At 55.7% G+C, this 14561-nt stretch overlaps 2 pseudogenes; one reads left to right on the top strand and one right to left on the bottom strand.

The window, feature by feature from the left end:
* The window catches only part of LOC131586333 (uncharacterized), a 705318-nt pseudogene that overhangs the window by 148301 nt on the left and 542456 nt on the right, over positions 1–14561 (bottom strand).
* Positions 1–14561, top strand: part of LOC131586228 (zinc finger protein 345-like) — a 70240-nt pseudogene that overhangs the window by 53909 nt on the left and 1770 nt on the right.

Genomic DNA, 14561 nt, shown 5'->3' with positions numbered 1-14561 from the left:
AGGGCCATTCCTGAGCAAGGCTCCCCAGGGACTCCTTCCAGCAGATCCCTGAGGCCACTGGCATGTGGGCTAGGGGGGATGCTGAGGGCAGGCCAAGGGGGTGACAGTGGCCAGTCTTGCTGGGGCTGTGCCAGGAGGCCCCAGGGCCTCAGGACAAGGTGTCTCCTCACAGCACTTGCTGGCACAGCATTGGCTGCTGTGGCCCAGGGCACCAAGCCTTGGCTTCTCTTTGTCCCCAGCTGTCATCAGTGCCTCCAGTTCTCTGCTCTGCCTGGGGCCTGGGGACACTTTCTCAGTCATGTCCCTCAGTGGGACCCATTAAAAGGAATAGAAACTTTGGAGTTCCATTCTGACTTGAAGTTCTTGAGAGCTTTCTTCCCCTCCCTCTCAGGGACTCATGTTCAGGGCCTCAGCACAAAGCCCCAAGAGGCTCATTAAAATCCTGCTGCTGTGTCTGTGCTGCTGAGCTGGGCCGGGCTCCTGGCACAGAGGCAGCTCCTGGAAACCAAGAAGAGCTTCAAAAGCACATTTCTCTTGCTGAGCAGCTCTTCTGCCAGCCCAGCAGGGCTGGGGCACTGCCTGCAGCCACCCTGGGCACAGCCCAGAGGCACAGAGAGCTTCAATCAGTCAGGGCTGGGAAGGTGCTGAGAAGTGCCTGGGGCAGAATCACTGCCAGCCCTTGACACAGGAAGCCTCTGGCTGCAGGACAATGCAGCTGCAGCTCCTGGAGGCATCTCCTCAAGCTGGAACATGCCAGTGCCTACAGACTCTGTGAGTACATTCTGTGCCTGTCCCTTGTGTAGAGCAGCCAGGGGTGCCCAGGGCTGTCCTGCAGAGCAGGGTCCTGCAGCCCAGGGCGCTGTGCTGGGGCAGGGACTCTGCTGCCTGCCAGGGACAGCTCTCAGCCGGCCCGGGGAGCTGCTCCCAGCGCTGGGGAGAAGCTGTGGGGGGAAGGAGCCACCCTGAGCAGGGCAGGTGCTGCTGCTGAGAGGGGCTGTGTGGGGCAGGGCTGCTCCCAGCTCCAGTCCAGCCTGGGCACAGCTCCAGAGGACACTGCCCAAAAGAAGGTGAGCACTGGGATTGCTGTCAAGATCAGGAGCTTTCCTGAGACTGTTTTCAATTTCTTGCTTTAAGCAGGGTGGGAAAGCTGGGATGATGACAAAAATATTTTTGCTTTTTATACATTTTTAATACATATTTATATCCATAAACTATTATTATATAGTTATAAAATTATAATCCTTAATTAACTCTATTAAACTACTATTATATACTTATATAACTATTATCCTTAATTAACTCTAGTATGTTTCCTAACCTTTCTCTTAGATTTTAGAACAATAATCTCATCTTCTAAATACATTTCTGAAATACTAAATAGTCTTATCATCAGGGAGAAGTGCTACAAGAAGAACATATTGTTTTTTAACCAGAATATGAACAGTCATAACAGAAAGTGGGGCAAAGTAGCCCTTGGACCTGCTCCAGTGGGTTGACCCTGGGGTGTGTAACTGGGGTAACTGAATCTTCTATTGAATGTTTCTGTTAAATATCATAATTAGTCAACCTTAATAAATTGTTGAAATAAGGGGCCGGGTGTCCCACATCTCCACTGGGATACCTGGAAGCTTCCAATAAAAGTCTGTTTCTTACTTTACTGTTCTAACACTGTTGCAAGGAGTTTTTTTCTCTTTTTATTTTAGATAACAAGGGGATGAGAGAAGCAGAAGAGGAATTGTAATCCCAGAATCACAGAACATTCTGAGTTGAAAGGGACCACCAGGATCTGCAAAGTAATGTTGGAACATTTACAGAGATGCCAGAATTGTAAGTTTGGGTGCTCAGTCTCTCTGCTGGGAGCCTCCTAAACAGCCTAAATGCACTGCTCTGATATTGTCATTGTTATCTGGGGCTCTCAGGGAGCCTCTGGCATCTGCAGCAGCTGAGTCAGGCCCTGCCCTTGGGATTGCTGCCAGGCAGGTGTGTCCATGGGAATGGGGTGTCCCAGCTTCCCTGTGACCTGTGGAGCTGTGGGCAAAGCAGTCCATGGGAAAGGGGAAGGAGCTGAGTCCCCTCCCTGAGATCCCATCATGGGCACACCTGGGGATCTCCTTGCTGTGTCCTTCCAAGCTCTGAGCTGCCCTCCTGGCTGCAAATCTGTGCCAGAGCCTCTCAGAGTTCCCTGAATGTCCCACGGGGAAGGGCAGAGATGCCACAGCTGAGGAAATGCTGTTGGCTCTGCCAAGGGAGCCGTGAGTGTCCTTGACAGAGGGGGGTGCTGAGACCTTGCCCAGAGACCTTTAGAGAGGGTGAGACATTCAGGGATCCCTCTGCTCTGGGCAGGGTCTGGTTTATGCCAGGGTGACACAGGAGTGGGATTGTGCTCTGATTCCAGCCAAAGGTGCAAACCCAGGGCAGTTGGGAACAAGCCCATCCAGCCCCTCACCTTCCCTAAGCCACAGGGAATCCTTTGCCTCTCATGTGTCTCAGTGGGAAATTCTGAATGCAGCAGAAATGCTGGGGATTTCTGACCTCAGAGAACCAGGAATGGTTTGTGGGCAGGGAAAGAATGTCTAAAATTTCTTCCTGCTCTCAATGTCTTTTAGAAGTGGCAGTAAAGATGGCAATAAGCCCTTCTGCATTGAGTGATTCCCCTCACAAATCCTGAATATCAAGCCTTGTCCCTCTGCCGCATGGCCACAAAGCCAGGGCAGCAGGGCAGGGATGGCTCCTGGAGAGCCCCCAGGCACAGGCCTGGCTGCTCCTGGCACACTCAGCACAGCTGGAGCTCAGGCAGAGACCTGGGTGAAGTTTTCCCAGAGCAGGAACAAGGGTGGGTGAGTTCCAGTGGGACAGTCTACAGGGAATGGCCCAGGTTTGGATCAAAGCAGCCTCTCCTGACTTGTCACTGTCCTTTGTCCATGAACAGGTCCCCATGTGCAGCCACAGCAAATGTCCAACAGCAGCTCCATCAGCCACTTCCTCCTGCTGGCATTGGCAGACACGCGGCAGCTGCAGCTCCTGCACTTCTGCCTCTTCCTGGGCATCTCCCTGGCTGCCCTCCTGGGCAACGGCCTCATCATCAGCGCCGTAGCCTGCAGCCACCACCTGCACAGCCCCATGTTCTTCTTCCTGCTCAACCTGGCCCTCACTGACCTGGGCTCCATCTGCACCACTGTGCCCAAAGCCATGCACAATTCCCTCTGGGACACCAGACACATCTCCTACACAGGATGTGCTGCACAGCTCTTTCTGATTACCTTCTTTCTTGGATCAGAGTTTTATCTCCTGACCATCATGTGCTATGACCGCTACGTGTCCATCTGCAAACCCCTGCACTATGAGACCCTCCTGGGCAGCAGAGCTTGTGCCCACATGGCAGCAGCTGCCTGGGCCAGTGGCTTTCTCAATGCTCTGCTGCACACAGCCAATACATTTTCCCTGCCCCTGTGCCATGGCAATGCCCTGGGCCAGTTCTTCTGTGAAATCCCACAGATACTCAAGCTCTCCTGCTCCAAATCCTACCTCAGGGAACTTGGATTTCTTGTGATTACTGCCAGTTTATCATTTTGTTGTTTTGTGTTCATTGTTTTCTCCTATGTGCAGATCTTCAGGGCTGTGCTGAGGATCCCCTCTGAGCAGGGACGGCACAAAGCCTTTTCCACCTGCCTCCCTCACCTGGCTGTGGTCTCCCTGTTCCTCAGCACTATCATGTTTGCTCACCTGAAGCCTCCCTCCATCTCCTCCCCATCCCTGGATCTGGCAGTGTCAGTTCTGTACTCGGTGGTGCCTCCAGCCCTGAACCCCCTCATCTACAGCTTGAGGAACCAGGAGCTCAAGGCTGCAGTGTGGACACTGATGACTGGATGGTTTCGGAAACATTAAACTGCTGGCCAGTTTCTGCAAGTCACTTGTAATAAAAATAATGTTTGATACTTCTTGTTCGTCTCATTTTGGATGTTTCCTTTGTTTTAATTTATAGATCTTGTCCAAAATAAAATACCATTGTTTGTGCCATTTCTCATTTTGTTTCTCTCCACCATCCCTGTGGCCACAGACTGTGTTCATGAGGGGCTGTGCTCTTAGTGCTTTTAAATGAAGTAAAGGATCTCCCAGCAAAGTTTTCTGCAGAGATCCCCCTTTTGTTCCCTTCTCTGGAGCTGCAGCAGCAGTGTCTGTGTGCAGAGCTGGGGGCAGATCAGTGCTGGCACAGCAGCTGTGCCCAGGAGCAGCAGCACTTGGTGCTGCCAGTGCTGCTCCCGTGCCACTGCCCCGCTGCCCTCCTGGCCCTGGTGTTGCTGCAGGGCCTGAGTGCTCTCGGGGCCAGGCACAGCCCTGGGGGTGGCAGTGCCGGGGCTGCAGCAGGGACAGGCCATGGGCACTGCTGGGGCAGCGCTGACGCCTCAGGCCAGGGCCTGGGGGCTCCAGGCTCCTTGCCCAGGCTCTCTCAAGAACACACCCAGGCCAAAGCTCAGCACAGAAAACCCCCGTGAGCAGCCCCAGGGTGGCCGTGGGCAGGCTGGGGGCAAACAGCATGGCTGGGGCTCTGCAAGGTCCCTGGGGGAGATGGGAAGGAGCAGCAGAGCAGGGGCTGATCCATCCCCACTGTGCTGGACACCCCAGGGCAGCGTCCCAGAGCGTCCTCATGGAGCTGCCAACAACATCCCCCCTGTGCAGCCCTGGGCTCTCCCCCAGCTCAGAGAGGTGCCACATCCTTGCAGGCACAGACACGGCAGCACTGGCTCAGGAGCCCCTGTTTGCACTGCCCAGAGCAGGTGTCAGCACCCCCATGGTGCTGCTGTGGGGAGATGAACCTGAGGGAGCACAAATGCCATCAGCCCCTGGGGCCAGGAAAGGCTGAGGGATGGGAGGGAAACCACTCAGGGTTGTTGTGGCCTCTGAAGTCACACAGAAAGTTTGTTCCCATGAGCTGTGAGTTTCCTGTAAAACTGCAGATGTTGCTCAGAGCCAGCAAATCCCAACCCTCTGAATCGCACCTGGGATAAGGATTAGTGGAACTGCCGGAATGACGAGGACTGGAATGCTGGTGGAAAAGCCTGCACTTTAATTAACCCCATTTCCTGATGGAAAATAATCCAGGAATTTAGGAATTTTAGGGGACTCCCTAACCCATCCTTTCTGGATTGAGGAATAGAAGTTCCTGGGATGAGCCAGGATTAACAAATCCCTCCCTCAGGTGTGTGTTCCAGGATTTTTCTAGGTTTTCCCAGCCCAGGTGAGCCATGTGCAGCATTCCAAAGGGATGGAGCTGTTACGTGGGAAGTCTACGATTTTCCCAGATTTTTTTCCCAGCCCAGGTGAGCCATGTGCAGCATTCCAAAGGGATTGGTTAAAACTCGAAAGGATTTTGTTCCCCGTGGGAATAAAACTGGCTCCAAAACCCTCCCAGAAAGGCCAAATCCTGATTTTAGCAGCTTTTTCTACCTCCACTGGGTGAACAAAAACTGCTGGGCACGGTGTCACCCACCGGCTGGTCCTTGGGGAAATCTTCTCCTCTCTCCCCAGATGGTCCTAGGAGGGTCCTGGTGTCCCCTTGGATAGCCCTTGCTAAAACGCGAGGGGGTTTCCTCAGGGAAGTGACAGACCCGAGAGTGACTTGCTTTCTGCAGCTGGTGCTGCAGGAGACACTTCTCCCGGGAACCAGGGAGCCAGGGAACCGCTGGCAGAGCTCCCTGTTGGGGCACCACTTGTCGCAGTGAGCGGAGGTGGTCAGGGTGCCGCGACCTTCCCAGGGAAGCGTCTCCTGTGGCACTTCCCCTGGGCGCACAGGCACGCTTGCCTTGCCCCCGTGATTCAGCTGCGAGCCCTTCAAAGGGCTTTTGGAATGGCCGCTGTTCCTCGGGTGCTGCCGAAGAAAAGAGACGGGAGGCACCGTGTGGGGTTCCAAGGAGGTCTTTATTCTTCTCTCCTGAAGGGTCCCAGAGACAACAACTGGCCTGGGCTCAGTGAGAGCAGGGATTATATAGGAAAAGCAGGGGGTGGGGTGGAGCAACAGGGACAATGGTCAGAGGATTCAGGGGTGGAACAAGGGGGAAGGGCCAACAGGGTAAAAATAATATGCATACAGGGGGAAAGACATGTTGGGAACCACTTAACATGTGGCTGTAAAAATAAAAGCTCCCCATTGAGGCCTTTAGCCTCTGGGGGAGAGTGGTAAGTGAAAGCCTCCTATGGGCTCTTCCTCCAGGGGAGAGTGGCTACAGTATTGGCTTCCTTGGCCCCCACAGTTCCCAGTATCTAGTTAACATCTCATAGTTCTTTGCATCATTTGGGCCCAACAAAGGGTTTACAATAGGAAACAACTGGTCCACTGTACCTTGTAAGGCTCCACTAGCAATTTCTCCCTGCACATGTGCTCTGACCATCTTCATCACCAACTCTTTATCTGTTTTCCTTAGCGCTGTCATCATGAAATCACCTCAGTCTGGGTCTCGGTTCTTGACTATTAACTCCAATCTTTTTGCCACTTTGCTAGGGTTTTCTCTATAATTATGAACTTCTTCCTGCCAGTTATTCAGGTCACCAGTAGAAAAGGGGATCTTCACCCACACAGCTTCTCCTGTGGGACCCACTTCTTGCCTTAAGGGGGTGACTAAAGGCAAAGCTTTCTTGGTTTTATTCCTTGTACATGTTGTCACTGGCATCCCCACACTTGTCCCCTCACCAGGATTATTCATCTCATTCTCACTTTCATTTAATTGAGGGAGAGGAGTGGTTGCTTGAGGGGGAAGGTAGAGCTGGCCTGGAATAACTTGGCTGTGAGTCTTGCACATCTATAACAACGTCTTCCTCGCGCTTTTTTGCCAATTTCAAACATCTCTGCCCTAAACTACACGCTGAACAACATCTCTTTATTTTCCACTTGTTACCTCTTTCCAAAGGAAGGACCAAAGTCTCCTGGGGGTCCAAATCAAAGCCATATTCTTGGTGCCACTCAGGTTTATTCTTCAGGGTAAAAAAAAGTGTCTGCACATATCACTTGGTCTCATTTGTCTTTTTTTCTTAAAAATAACATCAACTGTAACAGTGGATGATCATTTAAAGTTCCTTTAGGCAGTCCATTTTCACCACTTTCTAATTTTTACCAAGCCTACCGTTGGTTATAGTATTTAATCAGATCACTTTGCTTCAAAAAATGACCCTCTGGGATTCCTCCCAAGTCTTTCTAATGTGCTAAAATACATTCTAGTGGACTCTTCGTGCCTTGGACCAGATGTTCCTTGTCTGTGTCACACCCTGTGCGGGTTTGGAATGGCCACCAGCCGGGACGTGTCCTAAGGAGGCCGTGCCAGCTTCTGTGCAAGGCCCCGTTCCCTTCCTGCTGCGGCTGCGTCGGCAGCCCTGGGGGCTCCTTCTGCTGCCCTGAGCCTGCAGAGCAGGGCAGCGTTTGCTGATGGTTTGAGCTGTTCCTAAAGACCCTGTTGGGCTGTCTTAGACACTTTGGGCAAGGGATTCCTTCCAACCTGGGCCACTCAGGGGGGGATGGGGGTGGCCCCAGGGCTGGTGGCAGTGTGTGCAAGGGCCCTTTGTGACATATGGTCACCATGGGATGGAAATGGACAGGGTGTCAAAGGGCCCTTTGTGACATGTGGTGACATAGGAGCTGCCGGTGACAGGGCCACACCACAGTGCTCGGTGCACGCGACGGGACAGGACGTGCCAGAGCGGTGCTGTGAGGAGCCCCCGCACAGCGCACTCGTTTGTGTCTGACCCGGAGCTTTTCTGAGCCATCATTCCTGCAGGTGACCTCGAGGCCAGACCACAGGAATTGCTGACCCGTGGCCTTGCTGAGGTTTCTCTTCTGCAGGTGCCCTTGAGGGCAGACTGTGGGACTTGGTGACCCGGAGCTTTTCCGAGGCATCGCCCATCCCTGCAGTCACTGCCCTTGAGACCAGAGCACCATCCTTGACGAGGAGCCTCCTGTCCTTGTGGCAGGAGCCCTCAAGACCCGAGTGCAGGACTTGCTGTCCTGCAGTCTTGCCAGGACTTCAGTCTTGCAGGCGCCTTCCAGGCACGACTGCAGGACTTGCAGACTCTGAGCTTTTCCGAGCCATCCCTCCTGCAAGTACCATAAATCCAGTCACTGCCATGGAGCAGCGACCCCCAAGAGTGCCCAAGTTGGCCTGGGTGGAGGAGGAGGAAGAAGAAGGCCCTGGAGCTGCCCCAGCACAGGAGACTGAAGAGGTGCAGCACTTCCAGCCACTGCAGGAGGGTGAGTGGCAGAGCTGGGCCAGCTTGGCCACATCCCATCCCATCACGTCCTGTCCCTTTCCGTTCCCTCCCGCCCCTTCCCATCTCCTGGGGATGTGCCCACAGAAAGGATGGAAGAAAGCCTGGGGCTACCCCCCCAGCAGTGGCCACACTCCATCCCCTGGGGCATCCCAGGGCTGTCCCTGCCTGGGGAGTGCAGGGCTGGGCTGTGTTCTCCGGCCTCTCCCGCAGCCCCTCAGCTCTGGCTGCTCTTTGACAGATGCAGCCATGGACCAGACACAAGAGCAGGACCTTGCCGGTGGCCTCTTCCGCAGAACAGCGCAGGTACCTGCAGCCATCCCCACCTGGGCTGGGCCTGCTGGCACTGCTCAGCCCCCCAGCACCATGCTTGGAGCTCTCCATGCAATATCCCTCTCTTCCCACCCTTCCTTCTCCTGCCTGACTTTCAAATTCATCAAGTGCATTTGGCAGGAAGAGACCAGTGCCATGGGCACTGGGTCCATGGAAAATGGTGACGTCTACACTACCGACACCAGTGCTGCCATGCTGGAATTGATTTTGGAGGAGGGTGTTTCCATTCCAGAGCAAGTAAGCAGCCTGTGGCCAGGGTTTGATCCTCCAGGGATGGCTTGGCCTCCCAAGCCACACCTGCTGATCACTCTAAGCCTTTGAGGCCATTGCAGCGTGGCGAGAAGGGAAGCACTTCTCTGGGGAAGCTGGGGACATTCCTGACTCCCTGTGGCAGCTTTCCAGGTCTCCCCTTGTGCCTTCTCCAGGTGCCTGCCATGGTGAGGTACATCCACCAGCAGCTCATGGCCAATGAGTCTGCTGAGCACAGGCTGGGCAGGACACTGCTGGATCTGACTGAGGCACAGCCTGCTGATGTGGTCATTGCTCTCCTGCGTGTGGCCCCAACGTGTGACAGGTACGGGGCCCACGTGCCCAGAGGGCTCAGGGCTCCCCAGCCCATCAGCCTGCACAGCCTGGCCCAGGCATCTGTCCAACAGAGACTTCCAGGGTCCTGCAGGGTCCTGTGTACCTGGGACCTTTCCCAGCCCTGCTACATCAGCCCTTGAGCCTGCTGCCATGCCATGCCCCCTCAGGGCCCTGTCCCCACAGGGCTGGGCTGCCTGGGTGCTGCTGCTGGTGAGGGGCAGCGGGCAGAGGCAGAGCTGGCAGCCAGCTCAGTTCCCCCCCACTGCTGCCCAGGCCATGGGGATGTGTCTGAGACCCCCGTGAGACAGAGCTGTCACCCCACAGAGCTGCCATGACCATGTGGAAGACAATCTTGTGCTCGAGCAGGACTGTGGAGCCAGTGGTGCAGATACTCCTGGATGTGCTGGGGAACTGGCCAGAGCACAGCACGTGCACCTCCGATGGGGACAACACGGGTGTCTTTGCCCTGGCTGTGAGTTTCTGCAACTGGCCTTTGCTCACCCCATGGCCAGCCGTGTCTTCAGCAGCTGTTTCCTCCTTCCCCCACTGCATCTCCCTGCCTCAGGCACTGGGCTCAAACCTGGCCTAGGGGCAGCTTCAGGGACACCAGGCCCGATGTTCCCCCTGTGTCTCCCCCAGCCTCTCCCTGCCACGCTCAGGCCCTGCCACAGAGACACCTCGGCACTGAGCGCTGTCTCAGGGTGCTTTGTCCTCTGCAGGCAACTGTGGTGATGTGGAAGTTCCTTCAGGTGCCCTGTGTCCCACGTGTAGTGAATGGGTATTTCCCCTGCCTCTTTGTGCATCTGCTCTTCCAAGTGTTCTTCAGCACTTTGGATATGCCAGAGGAGGTCGATACCTTCTGGAAGGGATGCCAGGAGCAACACGGCCTTGCCACCAGCCCCAGCAGGTGCTCCATCCCACTCCTCCTGTCCCTGCCATGTCCCCATGGCAGGAGCCCGTGCTCCCAGCGTGACGTGGGCCTTGCTGTGCACACAGGTTTGCAGTGCAGACCCTGAAGTCCCTGCTCTGCCTTCTCCGGTGTGAGCACGTGGTTCTGGAAGTGGAACGCAAGTGTGGCTGGGACACGCTGCTCTGTGCTGACACCCACCACTATGCCGTGGGTCTGCTGGCCAGGTGAGACCCCCTTCTCCCCACTGCCTCTGGCATTTGTGCCCTGTGTGTCCAGGTGCCCCACACCATCCCAGTGGTTGTGGGCACCAAGGAACAACCAAGGAGACTTCAAAAGGCTGGGAGAGGAGGGTGCCCAGGAGCAGCCACCTCCCCAAGGGCCCATGTCCCCTTGGAAGCTGGTGGGGAAAGATCAGCCCTCTGTGAGTCATTCCTGGGAGAGCTTTGCTGCCACTGGCTCAGAGTTTTGCTTCCTTTTTCCTCCATTCAGAGAAATGTGCTCTTCATCCGTACACTTGTGTTCTGGGGTAGCATTCTACCTGCTCAGCCTGCTCAGCAAAGAGATGCCATTCTGGGATTTTGCTGCCCTGGCATTCCTTGTAGAGGTGAGCCTGAAGGCCAGCTGCTTTCCAGCTCTCTGCCCTCTCACAGCTGCAGCTGCCTGGGATTTCACTGCCCGTGCTCTGTGCTGCTGCCAGGGCCCAGCTCTGTGTGGTTCTGGCCTCCTGCCAGCCAGCTCCCCTGTCACTGCCCTGTGCCTTTCAGGTCCTGGAGTGCCTGGACTTGACTGAATGCAGTGACAGCATCCTGGACATCCTGTCAAACCATCTGCAGAGCGAGTGCAGGGAGAGGCAACGCTTGGCACTCAGAGGCCTCCTAGTGCTTGGCAAGAATCCCCTGATGGTGAGAAGGGGGCAGTGGCTGAAGCCATGCGGGCAGCGTAGGGATGGGGAACGCAGTCCCTGGGCTTAGCTGAGCTTCAGACATTGAGGCAGCTGCTCCCAGCTTTCCTGCCTCCTGGCTCAGCTGCCTGAGTGCTTTAGGACCAGCCTTTGGCCTCTGGGCCCTGCAGCAGCAGGGTGGGGTTTCACAGACTTCTCTTCCCCACAGGCCAAGAAAATGTGGAGCCTGACTGAAAACCTGCTGGAGCTCCTGCAGGAAAATGATAGTGACGTGGTCAGGATGACCATGGTTCTACTCAAATATTTGTTCCTGTATAATAGTGCCCCGATAGCCATCCCCATAGCCCGGCAGCTGGCTGAGGTGCTCCTGCCACTGTTTGACAATGTAAGGTTCTGTGCCCTCAGCCACGGCCACTGGGTGCTGCCCAGACACTTTGTGCCCTGTGTATTCACAGGCCAGACTGGAGGGGGCCCGAAGCACCCAGTGCTGAAGTCTTTTTTCCTTCCTTTCATACAGGATGATAGCCAGGTGCAGCTGTGCTCCATGTTTGTATTTAAAAATATGATAGATTTATTAATGGAAGAGGGAAGAAAGGCCCTGAAGTCATACGTGTGCCAGAGCCTGCTCCCACTCTTCTTCCACTGCCATGAGCAGAACCAGCATGTGGCAGAGGTGAGGACACCTGGGCTGCCGGTGGCACCCTGGGAGAGGGCTCGGCTGCCTCCTGCCCTGGCACCTCCAGGCCTTGGCACACGAATGCGGGTCCTGTGCCTGGGCTTGTGGGGCCATCTCCAGTCTCTGCTGCTCCCAGGTGTCCCAGGAAACGCTGCATTCTTCAGCCAGATTCCTGAAGAGGAGAGATATTGAACAGATGCTGCAGCTGGATAAGAAACTCTGGAAGTTCAGCGAAGGCCTGGTAAGGACGGCCTGGACGGCCCAGCCTCAGCCTGGAGAAGCTCCCTGTCCCCGGTGCCCAGTGTGTGGGGCTGGCAGCTGCGCCCCTGCCCGGTGCTGCACCCGGGAGCAGCACGGCTTCTTCTCCAGGCTCCTGTGGCCCCGAGCCGGGTGCCCATGGAGCCCCGGCCCAGCTGGCCTGTCGGGCAGGGCGGCACCGCGGCTCCCCGGGCAGCAGCCGGCCCTCTGCCCCCTCCAGAGCCTAACGCCAGCGGCTGCTGGCCGGGCCTCAGGGCTGGGCGGGCACGGGAGGCCGGGGCTGGCCGCAGGCAGTGCCCGGCCGAGGGGCAGAGCCCACACCAACCCTTCCCTCCTGCCGCTCTCTGCAGCTGGCACAGGACAGGAAGCGAGCGGCCGAGCAGCTGCGCCGGGCCCTGCCGTACCTGCAGAGCCCACAGGAGCCCCTGCGAGAGGCGGCCATCAGGTTCATCGGTGAGCCACGAACCCGGGCTCCCTCCCCGCCCCGCCGCAGCTCGGCCCCGGCCCCGGCTGCTGCCCCGGCAGCGGCACCCGGGCCCGGCGCCCTGGAGCCCCGGCTGCCCTCGGGGCTGCTGCCGGCCTCTGGCAGCCGTGCCCTTGGGCTGAGTCAGGATGCGGCAAGGGCCCGGGCTGAGCCCTGCCGGGGCGGGAGGGCGTGTGGCCACAGGGCTGGCAGCGCCGCTGGCAGGGAGCTGTGCCGCCGGGGCCCTGACAGGCTCTGTGTTCCCAGGGATGGCCGGGGAGCACCTGAGGGGGCAGAAGAAAGAGATGCTGCTCATTTGTGAGGGTGAGTGAGGGCAGCGGGCTGTCAGCGGGGCTGTCGGGGGGAGCTGCAAGCCCTGGCCTGGCTGTGGAGGGCTCTGCTCCCTGTGTGGATGAGGGGCGGTGTGGGCAGAGCACACCGAGATTTCAGGGACACGTGGGGCATTCGTGGCCGCAGCTTCGGGCTGATCCCCTCGGTCCCTGCTCCCTGCTGGCCATGGCAAGAGCCGGCTGGGATGGCCCTGGCAGGGGGCTCTCCGTGAGCCCCCGCAGGTCTGGGATCTGACCGTGGCTCTGTTCGTCTCTCTTCCAGCCCTTGAAGACACAGCATGTGACAGCAGCCTGGAGGTTGGAAGCCTGGCACTTCAGACTTTGTGCCTTCTCAGGGCAGGAGACCACGCTCCGATCTCCACCTTCCAGAGGCTGCGAGATCAGCTCCGCAGGGCATGGAGGTCACGGCCTCGTCTGTCGGGCCTCAGCTGGCTGCGCTGCTGGAGCTCTGCAGAGAGCTGATCTGGGAGGCTGTGTCTGCTGGGGCCACATGAGCAGACAGCAGGGACTTTTTTTCCTTCAAGATTGTTCTTTTCTTTTTTGTTTTGCTTTAGTATGTAAATAATATAGGATATGTTATAATAGACAGACTCCCAGGAGCTTTCTTTTGCTGCCCAGGGTGTGTGGGGCATAGGGGAAGAGGGGGAAAAGGGGGCTTGTGTCCTGCAAGCTGCCCAGGCATGCAGTGGTGCAGGGAAAATGGCCAGAAGCCCCTTGGCCTTTGGTGGTTCTGCTGAAGCCACAAGCCCTGTCCCAGCCAGGAAGTGCCCTCTGTGTCCTGCTGCCTGTGTTGCTGCCTGGATTGCTGAGGGCTCTGTCATGATCCGCTAACACAGGCAGGAGTCATGAGAAATTCGTTTGATCTCACAGTGCAAAAGGACACAAAGGGATTTCAGCTTAAATCACAGCAATAGTGCACTTTTATTTTAGTGCCAACAACAGGAGTTATAGCTGCTATGGTTTTTTGAAGGAGAATTGCTGTAGGTTTATGTGATTCTGGAAGGGCTCAAATTAAAGGGGTCATCATTTCACAGGTAATTGCATTGGTGATTCATAGCCAGTAGTTAATTTTATGTCATGTATCATTTGCAAGCAGGCAGCTTTGTGCATGTCTTGCAGTAGTTGGTCAGGAGTACCAACTATAGCTCCAGGGTCTCCCCTTTCCAATGGATTAAGCCCTGCTGCCCAATGAGCTGCGTGCTGAGTTAGGGACCACGGGTTACATCTGTCTCCTGCTGTTGAGAAGACCCCATGTCCCCAGTACCCACTGGCTTCTTGTTCTGTCAGTCAAATCTGATCTCCTCCGGTGAGAGATGCAGTATGTGTTCTGTCTCTGACTCGTGAGGGAGACGCCCGTGCTCCTTTTTCAGCTCAGCCAATTCAGCAGCAGTGTACGGGATTTTTTTAGTGGTTGTATGCAAATCAAGATCTTCATCATTGTTATGATTATATTCTGTTTTAATTAAAGGTTTCAAGCTAGGACAGCAGTGCTCGCCACAATTTTTCATCAGTTAGTTCTTTTTGAGGGTAAATTTGATTAATGAGAAGGGTTTCCCTCTCCACTGTTTCTTTGGTGAATAAGCATTCTTTGAATTTTTAACCCATTCCTCTCTTTGGGCCACTGGCAAGAGATGGATCTCATTCCTTTCTTCATCTAATTGTTTTTGCAAAATTTCAACTGGGTTTTGAAAGGAGTCCATTCTAGTTTTCCTCACCTTTTTGCTTAAAGCAAGTTTCTCTAGCTGCTGTAAGACAAGCTCCCAAAACTGAGCAGAGTATGTATTTTTGCCGAGTAAAAGCCTTTGGAACCCATACTGGAGGTCTCCTCCTCATCC

The sequence above is a fragment of the Poecile atricapillus genome, chromosome 19 (assembly GCF_030490865.1).
Source record: "Poecile atricapillus isolate bPoeAtr1 chromosome 19, bPoeAtr1.hap1, whole genome shotgun sequence".
Classification (NCBI taxonomy): Eukaryota; Metazoa; Chordata; class Aves; order Passeriformes; family Paridae; genus Poecile; species Poecile atricapillus.
Note: the sequence above shows the minus strand (reverse complement) of the source record. Positions and strands in the feature narration are given on the sequence as shown.